The sequence below is a fragment of the Saimiri boliviensis genome, chromosome X (genome assembly GCF_048565385.1).
Source record: "Saimiri boliviensis isolate mSaiBol1 chromosome X, mSaiBol1.pri, whole genome shotgun sequence".
Taxonomy (NCBI): Eukaryota; Metazoa; Chordata; class Mammalia; order Primates; family Cebidae; genus Saimiri; species Saimiri boliviensis.
Genome location: NC_133470.1, coordinates 117,589,575 through 117,608,325, shown reverse-complemented (window position 1 = coordinate 117,608,325; position 18,751 = coordinate 117,589,575).

The following is an 18,751-nucleotide window of genomic DNA, read 5'->3' as shown; positions in this document are numbered from 1 at the left end:
TGAAAATCAGGATCCCAAAGCAGGAGGCTGCTTCTTTAGACTGAGCAAACCCACTCGGGCTTCGAAGGATAATTTGGAGTGAGTATGTTCAGGCTTCACTTTGGGCCTATGGGTTGAATGAGACCCACTCACATTGTGGAAGATAATCTGCTTTACTCAAAATCTACTGATTTAAATGTTAATCTCATTTTTTATACCTACACAGCAACATCTAGAATAATGTTGAACCAAATATCTGGGTGCCAAGATCTAGCCAAGCTGACACATAAAATAAACTATCAGAACAACAAATCACCAACAAATATTTCTTGAGCAATGGAGATGTTCCTGGAAAGTAGTATATAATTTTTATATATAGAAGCCCCATGGGGCTTCATGCACTAATGTCTTTCTACCTGTAGCTCAGTCCTGCTAGTTGTGGAGGAATCTGAGCAAAGGCAAACAACCTAATAAATGATAGATTCAGCTATCCTAGGCTTCAGACCTGGGACATTAGTGTTCAGGTAAGTCTTGCCCTTCTCAAACTGGAAGACCTGAAGTGAAGCCTGAGCTTACTGCTTTGGACTTTTGACTCTTTATATTTTTCTTTTTAAAATCAAGGACTGGCTTTATGGTCCAAGCTGGAATGCAGTGGCATGACCATAGCTCACCGCAGCCTTGCCTCAGACTCCTGAGCTCAAGTGAGCCTCCCACCTCATCTGCTCAAGTAACTGGGACTACAAGCATGCACCAGCACACCTGGCCTTTTTTGTTTGTGTGGTTTTTTTGTTTGTTTGTTTTTTTGGAGACACAGGGGTCTCGCTAAGTTGCCTACACTGGTCCTGACCTCTAGCATTCTTCCTGCCTTGGCCTCCCAAAGCACTGGGATTGCAAGTATAAGCCACTGCACCTGGCCTAGATTCTTGATTTTCACTCCAGTTCCTCAATTTGAGGTTCAATTCCTGCCTGGAAGTCCAGCTTTTACTTGACTGGAGCCCAGATGCTCCCCTTCCCCCATGAACTGGGGCTGTTTCAACTTACCAACAGCAACTATCTATCCAACTCCATACTACATGGATATTCCTAAAGGCTAGAATTTGCAATACTCTTTAGAGAGCTTTCGCAGAAAGCACCACTCCCTTTCCCTTTCCTTATCCTTGGGAACTGGGAGCGAGTATACAGACCATTAGTTCTTTTAATTGTTTTTTTTTTTTTTTCCTTTTTCATATTCTACCCCTTCTCCACTGGTCTGTGCCAGCTTGCACAGATTATAGCAGTGGCTGAAAAGGGAAAAAGGTAAAAATGAATGATCCAATTGTGAAATGAACAATCTCACTTATCCATTCTGCAGAATCAGATTCATGAATATCATATTTTCCTAGAACCAAGTACAACCATATTTGAGTGTGGATTCAGTTACAGCTTCTAGAACAAAACTGAGAAATATATACCATAAACAATACAAACATGATATATTTCAGGCCGGGCGCGGTGGCTCAAGCCTGTAATCCCAGCACTTTGGGAGGCCGAGGCGGGTGGATCACGAGGTCGAGAGATCGAGACCATCCTGGTCAACACGGTGAAACCCCGTCTCTACTAAAAATACAAAAAATTAGCTGGGCATGGTGGCGCGTGCCTGTAATCCCAGCTACTCAGAAGGCTGAGGCAGGAGAATTGCCTGAACCCAGGAGGCGGAGGTTGCGGTGAGCCGAGATTGTGCCATTGCACTCCAGCCTGGGCAACAAGAGCGAAACTCCGTCTCAAAAAAAAAAAAAAAAAAAAAAAAAAAAAAAAAATCAATCAAAATCAAATCAGGACTAATTAGGGGCAAAAAAAGCCACCATGATTGTCTGCAATGCCTGCTAGCTATTGGGTCTGGCTTTATAGACAGGCAAGGATATCTTAAAGGGAATAGTAGGTAGGTCAGCCCAATGAGAAGAGTCAGGCATGAGGGTGATTAATATTTCTTGTGGTGCCTTGCACACAGTAAGTTATCAATACTAAGCTAATAAAAAATTATTATTCATACACAATCCTGCTGGTTTGACAGTTAATAAGGGATATTACCATGCACCAGAATAGAATAAATAGAAGAGTGCACCATTGGGGAAACTATGAGGCCTCTCTATGGTGGTAAAATGAGAAACCGCTCCAGAAGTCTGATAACCTTAGAACAGCTAGGATGTGGCATATGGAAAAAGGAAGAGACACTCTTATTTAGTGCATACCAATGCATTACCAGTTGCCTTTATGTATTTTTCTTAATTCAATCCTCCAAGGGTTAGGCAGTACTCAAAATTTTACAGATGAAGAAACTAGAATCTCTGAAAAGTTAAGTATCTTGTATAAGATCACACAGTCAGGATTTCAAGCTAGCTGACTCCAGACTCTATGCTCTTTCCAAATATTCCACTCTCTGTCAAGGTTGGGAAGAGGTGCAGACTAGCCTAAATGACAAATCTGAAGGAGTGGTTCCCTCTCAAGAAGAGATCAAGAAGAATCTATGGAGGAAAGACATGTCTCTCCATGAAAAGATACCTCAACTCTACTTGAATGACTTGGTTTAGTTGACTGCAGTAACAAAGCTATTGTCCAAGTAGAAACAACTACTATTTATTGAAAATCTAAGCTCGTCAAGGTGGTGCACTCCTGTAGTCCCAACTACTGGGGAGGTTGAGGAGGAAGGGTCTTGCTTGAGCCCAGGAGTTCAAGGCCAGCCTGGGCAACACAGCATGACCCCATCTCTTAGAAAGAAATGTCGGACATGGTGGCTTGCACCTGTAATCCCAGCACTTTGGGAGAACAAAGCAAGAGAATTGCTTGAGCCCAGGAGTTTGAGACCAGCCTGGGCCACAGAGTAGGATGTTGTCTCTATAAAAAAAAATTTTTAATTAGCTGGGCATGATGGTGCATGCCTGTAGTCTCAGCTACTCAGGAGGCTGAGCTGGGTGGATTGCTTGAGCCTGGGAGGTTAAAGCAGCAGTGAGATATGATGATGCTACCACACTCCAGCCTGGGTAACAGAATGAGACCCTATAAGAAAGAAAAGAAGGCCGGGTACGGTGGCTCAAGCCTGTAATCCCAGCACTTTGGGAGGCCGAGGCAGGTGGATCATGAGGTCAAGAGATCGAGACCATCCTGGTCAACATGCTGAAACCCCGTCTCTACTAAAAATAGAAAAAAATTAGCTGGGTTTGGTGGCATGCACCTGTAGTCCAGCTACATGGGAGGCTGAGGCAGGAGAATTGCTTGAACCTGGGAGGTGGAGATTGTACCACTGCACTCCAACCTGGCGCCTGGCGACAGAGTGAGAGTCTGTCTCAAAAAAAAAAAAAAAAAGGGAAGGGGAGGGTAGGGGAGAGGAGTGGAGGGAAGGGAAGAAGAGGGGAGGGAAGGGGAGGGGAGGGGAGAGGGCAGGGGATGAGAGGGGATGGGAGAGGTTGGGAGAGAAGGGAAGGGAAGGGAAGAAGTTATCCTCTGTGCTAGATGCTTTACATTTATTAAGTTCTATTATTTCCAAAGCATTTTCATAGCCATTATTTTACCTGGCAGAGACGAGATCTCAGACACATGGAAGAAGGCAAGAAGCCCAGTTGTCAGAAATGGTGAAACACGATCAGAGCAACAATGATAACCCAATACTAAAACCCAGATGGCTAGGCTGGAACTGCCTGAAGTCAAAATTGGTCCAGAGATGCAGGTGGGGTTGAATCTGTGAGTGGGTGGCAAGCAAGTTAGTCCCTGTCTATGGAGGAAGAAAAGCAATGGGGCTATGAAATAGGCAGCACCTGATGGCAATTTCATCAAAAAAGGCAGACAGCTCTAGACATCCAAATGAAGGGACAACTTGACTTTGGCACCCTGGAGAATGTGGCAAATTGGGCTTATCCTTTGAGAATTATTACCCACAGCAAATGCAACAGAACTTGGAGTAATCGAGTTGAACCTTAGCAGCAGTTGATGCTGTTGCGCACCATCACTTATTGAATCATCTCCCCATCGTGGCCCCAGATTTCCATGATAGAATCTCCTGCTTTGCCTATTGACTCTCTGGCTACTCCTTCTCTGTCTCTTGCAAGTTCCTTTTATCGTTTCTCAATGTCCCCTAGCTCAAAGCCACCTAGTTATGTGAACCAGAAATCTAGACACTTTCCTTAGAATTTTTCTCTACCCCGCCCCATGTCCAACTTACTATGAATTGCTATAAAGTTTACCTGGTAAATATCTCTTTATTCACTTCTCTCCATCACCACAAACCTGGTCCCAGACACTACCACCTCTAACCTAGAATATTGGAACAGCCTCCTGGGATAGAATCTTGGCTCTCCCACATTCCAGCTATGTGTTCTTCAGCAAGTCTCTTCACTTCTCGGAGCTTCAATTTCCTCACAGGTTAAGCAGGGACAATAACAGGAGTTACCCTACAGGGTTGTTGCAAAGATTCAATGACAATATGTATAAAATCCCTTTCAACAGTGCTTAGTGGGTCCTACATAAATGATAGCTTTTAAAATATTATCTGCATTCTCACTCACCCCACTTCATTCTTCACACTGCAGCCAAAGTGACATTTTCCAAAATAAATATGATCATGTCCTCTCCACCTCCACTATGCACAAGCACCCACGGAACCCTCTAATGGATTCCCATTGCACTTAAGATAAAGTCAAAACTGCTTAACATAGACTAGAACAAGGCAGTGCATGCGCTTCTGGAGCATGAAGCCACAAATGAATTTTCCATTGTACTTTCTTTCACCTTCCTACTAGCGTGCTAGCCTTCTCTCCCTTACACCCCACCTGCTTCCTCTCACCCTATAGCCTCCCATAGCCTTGTTCTGCCTGCCTAAAATGCTTTTTTCTTTTTTTTTTCTTTTTTTTTTCTTTTTGAGACAGAGTTTCACTCTTGTCACCCAGGCTGGGAGTGCAATGGCCCAATCTCGGCTCACTGCAACTTCTGCCTCCCGGGTTCAAGGGATTCTCCTGCCTCAGTCTCCTGAGTAGCTGGGGTTACAGGCGCCCACCATCACACCAAGCTACCTTATGTATTTTTAGTAGAGATGGTGTTTCACCATGGTGGTCAGGCTGGTCTTGAACCCCTGACCTCAGGCAATCCACCTGCCTTGGCCTCCCAAAATGCTGGGATTACAGGCATGAGCCACTGCACCCAGCCAATGCTTCCACTTTTTAACTGCACCTTATTCTTTGGATTTCAGCTCAAGCCTCACTTGCCAAGGAATGCTTTCCTGGCCAAAGATGTATAAAATGCTCTGAAATCGCCACATACCTCCCCATATTGCATATATCACAGTGGTCATTTTTTATTACTTTGTGTGATTAGAGGATTAGTTTCCGCTTTCTTGACCTGATGTTAAGTTTCGAAACAGTAAGGAACTTGTTTTTTGTTCACTGCTACCTCACCAGCATATAGCATGTGTCTGGCACATAATAAGTGCTGAACAAATGGAAAAACTAAATGAATGAAAGAATAAGTGAACCTAACTTATGCATAAGAATCAAATTGAAGCAAAAGGAAATTAAAGTTGAAATCATGTCTGTAGATGACATTGTAAAAAGGTCTGGGCCTTGAAACAGGATGTGGAAGCTAAACTTCTTAAACCAAAATTGTGTTTAAAGAAACACAGGACAGAGACAAATGGAGTTTAGACCAATAAGATAATCAGGGTAGAAGAGAGAGGGTTGTTCAGTCCACTAAATTACGAAACAACTAAGCAAAATTCTTAAAGTTGCATGTGCGCACGTGTGTGTGTGTGTGTGTGTGTGTGTGTACACACATGCATGTTTGTATTTAACAGTCTTTCACTTTTCAGGTTTCTAATCACTCCTAAGCTGTTTTTGACAGGAAAAGAGAAATCTGGGCGGGGAGAGGGGGGATGGAGAAAAAAATTAATAAGGATTCTTTATAAAAATTGAGCAGCTAATGTATTTTTCTGACTCTGAGGCTCACAACATAGCAGTTTATAATAAAGCAAACATCCAAGCTAAGAGCCTTGGATTTGAATCCAAAGTTGCTGATGTCAGACAGTTTTATTCCTGAGTCCAAGCCTACAAAATTCATTTTAAAAAAATTTGTGTTTGCACAGAGACCATAACAAAGTCTAACTATGTTTGAAAGATGTTTTTTGTTTTCATCTTGCAGGAAATGTAAGACCAAATTAAAGTTGTATATAGCACATGGATTGGAGTTTTTTGGCTTTTTTTTTATTTTTTGCTTCCTATATGACATTTATAGTTTCATTATTTGTTATAAATTATTTTTTTAGAAGAACAAAACAACACTGAGACTTAACACCAAAAATGTTTTCCTAGGGCACAAATATACACATTTTTCATTATTTTGTTGTTCAGAAATCCTATATCTTTGACAGAGTAGCTATAGGTCATTAAGCAATTTGCCTCCCTATTCCAGCACTCAATTTAGCATTTATAAGATGAGTGAGTTAAAATAAATGATGTCTAAGTTTCCTTTAATGTTTCCAAATGTTAATTGTGATTTAAAAAAAACACATAACATAAAATTTACCATCTTAATCATTTTTAAATGTATAGTTCAGCAGTGTTAACTATATTCACGTTGTTGTCCAACCAATTTCCATAAATTTTTCATCTTGCAAGACTGAAACTTTGTATTTCTTAAATAATAACTCCCCATTTCCCCCTCCTTGCCCAGCTCCTGACAACCATCATTCTGCGTTCTAAGAATTTGACTTTAGATACCTTATATGGGTGGAATCATACAGCATTTGTCTTTCTATGACTGGCTTATTTCCTGCATGCTGATAATCAACATTTTGAAAAACATAAAATGTGACTGGCTGCTTATTTCACTTAGCATAATGTCCTCAAGTTTCACCCTTGTTGTCACAAATAACAGGGTTTTCTTCTTTATTAACGCTGAATAGTATTCTATTATGTATACATACTGTTTTTTTTTTTTTTTTTTTTTTTTTTTTAATTTGATGAGATGTAGTCTCCCTCTGTGGCCCAGGCTGGGGTGCAGTGGTGGAATCTTGGCTCACTGCAACCAATGCCTCCCAGGTTCAAATGATTATCTTGCCTCAGACTCCTGGGCAGCTGGGATTACAGGCGTGTGCCACCAAGCCCAGCTAATTTTTGTATTTTTAGTGGAGATGGGATTTCACCATGTTGGCCAGGCTGGTCTCGAGCTCCTGACCTCAAGTGATTTGCCCACCTCGGCCTCCCAAAGTGCTGGGATTACAGGTGTGAGCCACCATGCCTGGCCACCCACATTTTCTTTTTTTAAATAAGTTTTTAAGAGATAGGATCTTACTCTATCACCCAGACTGGAGTGCTGCAGCATAATCATAGGTCACTGCCACCTTGAACTCCTGGGCTCAAAGTATCCTCCTGCTTCAGCCTTGCAAGTAGCTGGGACTACAGGAGCACACCACCAGACCTGGCTTTTTTTTTTCTTTTTCACAGACCGGGTCTCTCTATGTTGCCCAGGCTGGTCTCAAACTCCTGGACTCAAGCAGTCCTCCTGCCTCAGCCTCCCAAAGCACTGGGATTACAGAGGTGAGCCACCATGCCCAGCCTACACTACATTTTCTTTATCCATTAATCCATTGATGGATATTTACTTTGCTTCCACCTCTTGGCTGTTGTGAACAGCTTCTATAAATACAGGTGTGTAAATGTTTCCTTTGAAGCCCCGCTTTTAATACTTGTAGATATATGGTCTGAAGTGGGATTGCCAGATCATATGGTAATTCCATTTTCAATTTTTTGAAACTATTTTCATACTATTTTCAAATTTTTTCATACTATTTTCCATAGCAACCACGCCATTTTACATTCTCACTAACGGTGTATAAGGGACCCTATTTCCCTGTATCTTCACCAATACTCATTATTTTCTATTTTTTTAACAGTAATCATCCTAACAGGTGTGAGGACATATCTTATTATCATTTTGATTCCCGTTTCTCTAATGATTAGTGATGCTGAGCATCTTTTCATGTGCCTGTTGGCCATATGCCCATCATCTTTGGAGAAATGCCTATTTAAGTCATTTCCCATTTTATAACCATGTTCTTTTTATTGTTGAGTTGTAATTCTTTATATATTCTGGATATTAACCACTTATTGAATATATGACTTGTTAATATTTTCTCCCATTCTATAGGTTGCCTTTTTACTCTGATGATTGTGACCTATAATGCACAAAAGTTTTAAAGTTTAATTTAGTCTACTTTTGCTTTTGTTGGCTGTATTGTTGTGCCATATCCAATAAACCATCACCAAATGCAACGTCATGAAGTTTTGCTCTCTGTTTGCTTCTAGCAGTTTTATAGTTCTAGGTGTTACATTTAGATCTTTATTTTCAGTTAATTTTTGTATATGATGTAAGGTAGGGGTCCAACTTTATAACTTTATTATTTTGCATGTAGATATCGTTTTCCTAAAAGCTTTTTTTTTTTTTTTTTTTTTTTTGTAGAAACTGTACTTTCTCCATTAAGTGATCTAGGACCCTTGTCAAAAATCATTTGACCATATTCACTAGGGCTTATTTCTGGGATATCTAGTCTATTCCATTGTTCTATGTGTTTGCCTTTTTGTCAGAACCACACTATTTTGATTACTATGGCTTTGGAATATGTTTTGGCATCAGGAAATATGAGATGTCCAACTTTGTTCTTTTTGAAGATTGTTTTAGCTATTCAGGGTCCCTGGAAATTCCATATGAATTTAATGATGGATTTTTCTATATCAAAAAAAATGCTATTGGAATTTTGATAGGGACTGCATTGAATCTGTACATTGCTTGGATAGTAATAACACCTTAATAATATTGTCTTCCTATCCATGAACACAAGGTATCTTTTCATTTATGGGTATCTTCTTTAATTTATTCTGGCAATGTTTGTAGTTTTATTATACAAGTCTTTCATCTCCTTGGCTAAATTTATTTCTAAATATTTTATTCTTTTTGATGCCATTATGAATTAAATTTTTTTCTTTTCACATTGATCATTACTAATGTATAGACATGCCACTGATTTGGGGGTGTTGATTTTGTATTCTGCAACTTTGCTAAATTCATCTAATAGGTTTTTTTGTGGAGTCTTCAGCATATATGACTATGTCATATATGAACAGTGACTATTTTACTTCCTTCTGTCCAATTTGGATGTCTTTTATTTCTTTTTCTGGCCTAACTACTCTGGTTAGATCTTCCAGTACGATATTGAATCCCTCTAAAACTTATCACTTTCTAAGTAAACATTTGTATATTTTACAAGTTGTTATGCTGACAGAGTTGACAGCCTCTTTCTCCTCTATCCTTTTCCTAATCATTCACTGGTGGTTGTCAACTCTCTTCTCCTTTTTGTTCCTCCTCTAGTATTCCTCCCCCAACAACTCAACTTAGACTTCTCTTTCAAAGAAAGTCTGAATCAAAATTCAGACTCTTCTTTCTCTTGTTTTAAAACTGTTTTGAGGCTGGGTGTGGCTCACACCTGTAATCCCAGAGCTTTGGGAGGCTGAGGTGGGAGTATCACTTGAGGCCAGGAGTTCAAGACCAGCCTGGTCAACATAGCAAGACCCCATCTATGCAAAAAAAAAAAAAAAAAAAAAAAAAAAAAAATTTGTTTTTCTTTTTTTTTTTTCCAAGGCAGAGTCTTGCTCTGTCATCCAGGCTGGAGTGCAGTGGTGCAATCTCGGCTCACTGCAACCTCCACCTCCTGGGTTCAAGCAATTCTCCTGCCTCAGCCTCCCAAGTAGCTGGGATTACAGGTGCTGCCACTATGCCCAGCTAATTTTTGTATTTTTAGTAGAGACAGTGCTTCACCATGTTGGCCAGGCTGGTCTCGAACTCCTGACCTTGTGATGTGCCCACCTCGGCCTCCCAAAGTGCTGGTATTACAGACAAAAAAAAAAAATCTATATTAGCCAGTTGTGGCTGTGTGAGCCTGTAGTCCTAGCTTCTCAGGAGGCTGAGGTGGGAGTATCATTTGACCCTAGGAGATTGGGGCTACAGTGAGTTATGTTGGTACCACTACACTAACTCTAGCATGGGTGACGGACCCGTGTCTCTCAAACCAAACAAACAAACAAACAAATAAATGAATGAATAAATAAATAAATAAAACATGGTTTTGGCTCTTTGTTTGCCACTGCTATGTGTGATTATAACTGATCTTTGTTATCCAGAAGCACCTCACGTAAAGAATATGTACTGGGCCAGGCCCAGTGGCTCACTCCTGTAATACCAGCATTTTGGGAGGCCAAGGCAGGAAGATCACTTGAGGCCAGGAATTTGAGACCTGCCGGAGCAATATAGTAAGACTCCTGTCTCTACAAAAAAAAAAATAAGAGAAAAAATTAGCCAGTCATGATAGTGTGCTCCTATAATCCCAGCTACTCAGGAGACTGAGGTGGGAGGATTCCTTCAGCCCAGGAGTTCAAGATCAGCCTGGGCAACATAGAGAGACCCCCATCTCACACACACAAAAAATTAAAAATTAGCCAGAAGTGGTGGTGTGTGCCTGCAGTTCCAGCTATTTGGGAGGCTGAGGTGAGCGGATCACTTGAGCCTAGGAGGACAAGGATGTAGTGAGCTATAATGACACCACTCTAGTCTAGGTGCCAGATCCTGTCTCTAGAAAAAACAAAAACAACAGTTTATTCTTCTACTTCTAATAATCCCTACTCCTAATAGTACCAATAAAATACTCAAAATAGACTCTTCCTGTTACCAATGCATACATCTAAGTTTGCAGACCATAGAAAACTCACACACACACAAAAAAAAATCCCCTCACCACTTGTTAGTTGCTAAATCAGTTCATCTTCCATGAAAAGAAAATTTCTCTTGTCATCAGCCCACAATATAAAAAAAGGAGGGAGAGGATTATTATGTGGTATGTCCTTGGGTGCCTCACAGAGTTGACCAGCTTGTTCTTTATGTCTTTGGGCCCGTAAACACAAGCAAACAGATATTAATACTTTTCTCAAAGACAATCAGCTAATTCCTACACAAATGTTCTTTTACCTCCAGGGAGATGACTGTAAGTATGAATGGTGCTTAAGCTATTAAATGTTAATATGCTTAGCTCATTAAATTTTCTTAGGAATAATCTGCAGTAAGGGAGGGTCTATTAACATTCATATGCCTATCTGTATGTCTGCCAGGGGCATATGTGGTACCAAAAGAAACTTGGGGTAATCTTAACCAGAGCACAGCCTGAGCAGAAATGCTGGGAAGTGGGACACCTGCTGCCAAGGGGAGCCAGCCAGTCCCAGATATGAGTAACATGGGGGAGCACTAGAGTGCTGAATATGAGAGTCATGGTGGATCGGGCCCCTTGAAAGAAACTGTCTGCATCGTTTGAAAAAGAAAGGTGGAAAAGGAGGCATGGGCTACAACTTAGATTACCCTCATAGAATATTCTTATTTTTCAAAATACCTCCAGATTGTTAAAATTTTTAATTATTAAATATTAGATACTTAGAATGGAATGTCCGTTATGTATAAGCAAATTATAAAGTATAGCCATAATACCTGTAAACCCAATGTCCATCAAGGAGATGATGGAGGTCTGCTTTTGGCCTCTGTATTCTGGCCAAGTCTGTTATTTGGTTTTGATTTTGGCCTAGGTCTTTGGAAAGCTGAACAGCCAATGCCAACATCAACATCATTTCGGTTTCCCTGAACTTGTGCATGATCAGAGAACAGCATTTGGAATTATTATAACAAAATATCAAAATATTCAGTTTCAAATGTAAGTATTCTAGATTATAATTGGACTGAAAATTACCTTGGTGTTCTCTAGATGTCAAAATTCTCAATCACTTGGAGCATAAATGCACATCTATTATTGCAGGAGTAAAATGCTGCACTAATAAATAATGTTTGAGGAAGCTGTTAAATTTATGTATAAGTACAATGACTATGCACATCAAGTAGTTAAATAAACACAGAATCCTAGCTACTCAGAGCCTGAGACAGGAGAACCACTTGAGGCTAGGAGTTCAAATCTAACCTAGGCAACATAGCAAGATCCTATCTCTTAAAAATGAACAACAGGCAAATAGATTAAGAGTTAGTATAAATATTTTTAAAAAGAGTGTGTTTACTAGATAACTGTATGAAGAAAATTATATACTTTTCAAGCTAATAAATGTTTATAAAAATTACATAATAATTCCAGGGAAAATAGTAGAGATAGATTGGATAGTAATTCAAATATTTTTTATTGTTTGATATACTTGTGCTTCCAACATGAAACAACATCATCTTTAAGGAATGAATTTAACTTTCAAGTATCTGATTCCACGTAGGCCCTAAATAAGCCCTTTCAAGGAAAAGTCCCATTTGAGGCCTTAGTATTTTGTAAGAACGAATTTAAAAAATCAACATTGTCACCTCTAAGTTTCACAAGGAGGGAAAAATCCAAAATCATTTATAACTACATCCAAGACAAATCATCTTCAGCTCTCTACATAATAGAGAATGTACAGAGTATAACAAAGATGAAAATACTAAAGAAAATTGAAGCACCCTAAAAATAGCGTGTTTCTGTACTGACCTCAATTGACAGTGAGCATCTATTTAGTTTCATGAGTGTGTGGTTCAGTGTTCACAGGAGTAATCCAACAGTTAACAGTGTTAAAAAAGAATCATTGCTCCTGTACTGAAGGTAAAACTAAAACAATTTCGATATTAAACTGCTTAATAGTGGAAGGGAAGTATAGCAATAATACACTTTTTAAATGAACTTTCAGATTTGTTCTACCTCAGATGTTCATTCTACAATAATGGAATTTGGTTTGGGCTGAATATTACACCAGACATTTTAGTATTTTGTAATTGTCACTTCTTTATTGCTATTTATCATTTTACCACATGTATTTCTTAGTTTTGCTCATAATTGAACTTTCCATTTTTAATTTTAAAATATATATAATACATATAATATTTTTAAATAATTTTTCCAAAAGCACATTCCTTTACACACACACACACACACACACACACACACACACACACACACACACACACATTGCACTTTAGGCTCTGGGGTACATGTACAGAACATGCAGGATTGTTGCATAGGTACATACATGGCAATGTGATTTGCTGCCTCCATCCCCCCATCACTTGTATCTGGCATTTCGCCCCATGTTATCCCTCCCCAACTCCCTACCCTCCACTGTCCCTCCCCTAGTCCCCCCCGCCAACAGACCCCAGTATGTGATGTTCCCCTCCCTGTGTCCATGTGTTGCATTGTTCAACACCTTCCTATAAGTGAGAACATGTGGTGTTTGATATTCTGCTCTTGTGTCAGTTTGCTGAGAATGATGGTTTTCAGATTCATCCATGTCCCTACAAAGGACATGAATTCATTGTTTTTTACGGCTGCATAGCATTCCATGGTGTATATGGGCCACATTTTCCTTGTCTAGTCTATCATCAATGGGCATTTGGGTTGGTTCCAGGTCTTTACTATTGTAAACAGTGCCACAATGAATATACGAGTGCATGTCTTTATAATAGAACGATTTATAATCCTTTGGGCATATACCCAATAATGGGATTGCTGGGTCAAATGGAATTTCTATTTCTTGGTCCTTGAGGAAGTGCCACACTGTCTTCCACAATGGTTGAACTAATTTACACTCCCACCAATAGTGTAAAAGTGTTTCTATTTCTCCACATCCTCTCCAGCATCTGTTGTCTCCAGATTTTTAAATGATCACCATTCTAATTGGCATGAGATAGTATCTCAATGTGGTTTTGATTTGCATTTCTCTAATGACCAGTGATGATAAGCTTTTTTTAATATGTTTCTTGGCCTCATATATGTCTTCTTTTGAAAAATGTCTGTTCATATCGTTCACCCACTTTTGAATAGGTTTATTTTTTTTCCTTGTAAATCTGTTTTAGTTCTTCGTAGATTTTGGATATTAGCACTTTGTCAGATGGGTAGATTGCAAAAATTTTTTCCCATTCTGTTGGTTGCCAGTTCACTCTAATGATTGTTTCTTTTAACTGCACAGAAGCTCTGGAGTTAAATTAGATCCCATTTATCTATTTTGGCTTTTGTTGTCAATGCTTTCGGCGTTTTAGCCGTGAAGTCCTTGCCTATGCCTATGCCCTGAATGGTTTTGCCTAGGTTTTCTTCTAGGGTTTCTATAGTGTTCGGTCTTATATTTAAGTCTTTAATCCATCTGGAGTTAATTTTAGTGTAAGGTGTCAGGAAGGAGTCCAATTTCTGCTTTCTGCACATGGCTAGCCAGTTTTCCCAACACCATTTATTAAACAGGGAATCTTTTCCCCATTGCTTGTTTTTGTCAGGTTTGTCAAATATCAGATGACTGTATATGTGTGGCATTGCCTCCAAGGCCTCTGTTCTGTTCCATTGGTCTATGTCTCTGTTTTGGTATCAGTACCATGGTGTTTTGATTACTGTAGCCTTGTAGTATAGTTTGAAGTCAAGTAGCGTGATGCCTCTAGCTTTGTTCTTTTTGCTTATGATTGTCTTGACTATGCAGGCTCTCTTTTGGTTCCATATGAAGTTTAAGGTGTTTTTTTTTCAGTTCTATGAAGAGGGTCATAGGTAGTTTGATAGGGATAGCATTAAGTCTATAAATTACTTTGGGCAGTATGGCCATTTCCACAATATTGATTCTTCCTAACCATGAGCATGGAATGTTTTTCCATCTGTTTGTGTCCTCTCTTACTTCCTTGAGCAGTGGTTTGTAGTTCTCCTTGAAGAGGTCCTCTACATCATTTGTTAGTTGTATTCCTAGGTATTTTTTTCTCTTTGTAGCAATTGTGAATGGAAGTTCAGTCTTTATTTGGCTCTCTTTAAGTCTGTTATTGGCATATAGGAATGCTTGTGATTTCTGCACGTTGATTTTGTATCCTGAGACTTTGCTGAAGTTGCTTATCAGTTTCAGGAGATTTTGGGCTGAGATGATGGGGTCTTCTAAATATACAATCATGCCATCTACAAATAGAGACAACTTGACTTCCTCCTTTCCTAATTGAATAAGACTTTGTTTCTTTTTCTTGCCTGATTGCTCTGGCTAGAACTTCCAATACTATACTGAATAGGAGTGGTGAGAGAGAGCATCGTTGTCTAGTGCCAGATTTCAAAGGGAATGCTTCCAGTTTTTGCCCATTCAGTATGACATTGGCTGTGGATTTGTCATAAATAGCTTTCATTATTTTGAGATATGTTCTGTCAATACCTAGTTTATTGAGAGTTTTTAGCATAAAAGGCTGCAGAATTTTCTTGAAGGCCTTCTCTGCATCTATTGAGATACTCATATGGTTTTTGTCCTTGGTTCTCTTTATGCAGTGGATTACATTTATAGACTTGCATATGTTGAACCAGCCTTGCATCCCTGGGATGAAGCCTACTTGATCGTGATGAATAAGCTTTTTCATGTGCTGTTGCAATTGGTTTTCCAGAACTTTATTGAAGATTTTTGCATCTCTGTTCATCATGGATATTGGCCTGAAGGGTTTTTTGTTGTTGTTGTTGAGTCTCTGCCAGGTTTTGGTATCAGGATGATATTAGTCTCATAAAATGAGTTGGGGAGGATTCCCTCTTTTTGAATTGTTTGGAATAGTTTCAGAAGGAGTGGTACCAGCTCTTCTTTGTATGTCTGGTAGAATTCAGCTGTGAACCCATCCAGACCTGGGCTTTTTTGAGTGGTAGGCTATTAATTACTGCCTCAACTTCAGCCCTTGTTATTGATCTATTCAGGGTTTTGACTTCTTCCTGGTTTAGGCTTGGTAGAGTGCAAGTGTCCAGGAATTTATCCATTTCTTCCAGGTTTACTGGTTTATGTGCATAAAGTTGTTTGTGGTAATCTTGGATGGTAGTTTGTATTTCTGTGGAATCGTTGGTGATATCCCCTTTATCATTTTATATGCATTTATTTGATTATTCTCTCTTTTCTTTTTTATTAATCTGGCTAGTGGTCTATTTTGTCGATCTTTTCAAAAAAACAGCTCCTGAATTTATTAATTTTTGAAGGGTTCTTTGTGTCTCTATCTCCTTCAGTTCTGCTATGATCTTAGTTATTTCTTGTCTTCTGCTAGCCTTTGAGTTTTTTTGATCTTGCCCCTCTAGCTCTTTCAATTTTGATTATAGGGTGTCGATTTTAGATCTTTCCTTGCTTCTCATGTGGGCATTTATTGCTATGAATTTCCCTCTAGACATTGTTTTAAATGTGTCCCAGAGATTCTGGTATGTTGTGTCTTTATTCTCATTGGGTTCAAAGAACATCTCTATTTCTGCCTTCATCTCATTGTTTACCCAGTCAACATTCAAGAGCCAGTTGTACAGTTTTCATGAAGTTGTGCAGTTCTGAGTTAGTTTCTTAACCCTGAGCTCTAATTTGATTGCACTGTGGTCTAAGAGACTGTTTGTTATTATTTCTGTTCTTTTGCATTTGCTAAGGAGTGATTCCAATTATGTGGTCAATTTTAGAGTAGGTGTGATGTGGTGCTGAGAAGAATGTATATTCTGCGAATTTCAGGTGGAGAGTTCTGTAAACATCTAATAGGTTTCCTCAGTCCAGATCTGAGTTCAAGTCCTGGATATCCTTGTTAATATAATTTTTTTTATATATATACAGGGACTTGCTCTGTTGCTGAGGCTGGAATGCAGAGGTGCAACCATGGTTCATTGCTGCCTCAATCTCCCAGCCTCAAGGGATCCTCCCACCTCAGCCTCCTGAATAGCTGCAATTATAAATGTTTGCCACCATGCCAGACTAACTGTTTTTTTATATAGAGACAAGATCTCCCAGACTGAACTTTCTATAGAAAATATTATACTATATGAAACATTCTGGATGTTAACACTGGAGGTGAAATTGCTTTTTTCACTCAATATTATGTTTATGAGATTTGTTTTCTTTCCTACATCATGTTTCATCTTATGTTTATTTATAAATTTATTTATCTATTTTCCGTCAGTGGACATCAGTCTTGAACATCAAGGCTGTTTATTTCTTTTTTTACTATTATTATCAAAGCTGCTCTAAATTTTGTACATGCCTGTTTATTTACATATACAAGCACTTCTCAAGAGTATTCCTTGGAGTTGAGCCTTTGCGTTGTAGAGGATGTGCATCTTCACTAGACCATACAAAAGTGTTTTTGAAAGTGGTAACAGTAATTTATACTCTAACCACAGTATCCATACCTATTCTTTCTATGCAACTTCACAGCAATCTTGTGACAATGCTAAGGTTTACAGGGAGAAAGAACACGGGATTGTGAAATGAGAATTATCATAGATAGGTGCCAGAAGACCTGCTTTTGGTTCTGCTGCTAATTCGCTGTGGAACTTTAGATGAGCTGCTTCATTTTTCTGGGCCTCAGCTTACTCACTTCTCAAATGAAATGTTTGGATAAGGAAACCTTTGTCAACTTTCTTTCAGCTCTAAAATTCTCTTTAGTTTACAGTTGAGAACACTAAAACACAGAATGATTTGCTCTCCCTGAAGTATAGCGTATCAGCAGAGCTCAAGTTCCTCATATGTGAGGGGAAGGTAGACTATATGATCTTGGATAGCACTTCCTATTTTACAGTGCTTGTCCAATAGTCCATAATTTCAGAGCCAAGGTTAATCACCATGCATCGCATTAACTGATCTATTACTAAAAACATTAATTTAGTGCATTCTATGTGGAAGTCAAACATTATAGATATTAAGGAGATAACAGGAAAAGTCCCTTGCCTTTTAGGAGCTAAGAGTATTAACAGAGGAGATAGGTAGGTAAACCAAGACCTATCACACTATAGTGAGATAAGTGCTACAATGCAAATGTACACACACCATGGTGGAAAGGAATACTTGTTGAAGGAAATAATGCTTGAATGGCATCTTGAAGGGTGAGTTATCTAGATGATGGAACAAAGTCTCCAGAACTTATCATACTCTGGGTTACTGACCATCACTCCCTCTGAAATATAAGCTCTATGAGGTCACAAATTGGACTTTGCCTGCCTTGTTCTTTGCATTTTTCCAAGCATCTAGTGCAGTGCATTGCGCAGAGTAGTCTCTTAATAAATAGTTATGAAATGAATGAAGAATAATGGTACCTTATTATCCTAAAACATTTGGTAGTTTAAAAAATGTCACTCTATACATTATTGTAATTGATCTTATCAGGTCCTTTTGATACAGTTAAAACATATGGGGTTGAAAAATGGTCCCTCAAATGGTAAGCATGAAAAGAGATTTTTAAAACACCTGATAAAGTTGTCGATGTTATTTTAACTATACAAAAATTGTTCTTAGCAGACGATGTTTCCTATATATGAGGAAAAATTAAATCTGAAATGAGGGGAAAAACTGCCAGAACAATTATCTCCTATTAAAGGCGTGAGGTACTCTGTCTCATATTACTGCCCTGCCTCTTTTGCCTGTATGTGCTCAAGAAATCAGAAAACAGACATAGGACTAATTGCTATGAAAAATCAATTCCTGTCATTTTCTATTTTTATCATGACAATGAATGTTGGATTGTTGTATCTGAATACAAGAATGGGTATTATTCAAGTAGAAGAAATCAGACATGAAACAAAGAGCAGCTCTGTATGAAGAGTGGGGTTGAACATTTCTGAACTACTTCAGAACCACTGCCTAAGATACCTCTTCAGTGTCTTATTCCTATTAATACCTTATTTTCCTACAAAGCTGAACTGCTGCTTCAGACCTATATTTTGAGACAATTATTCCTGATCTCAGCAAAGACCCAA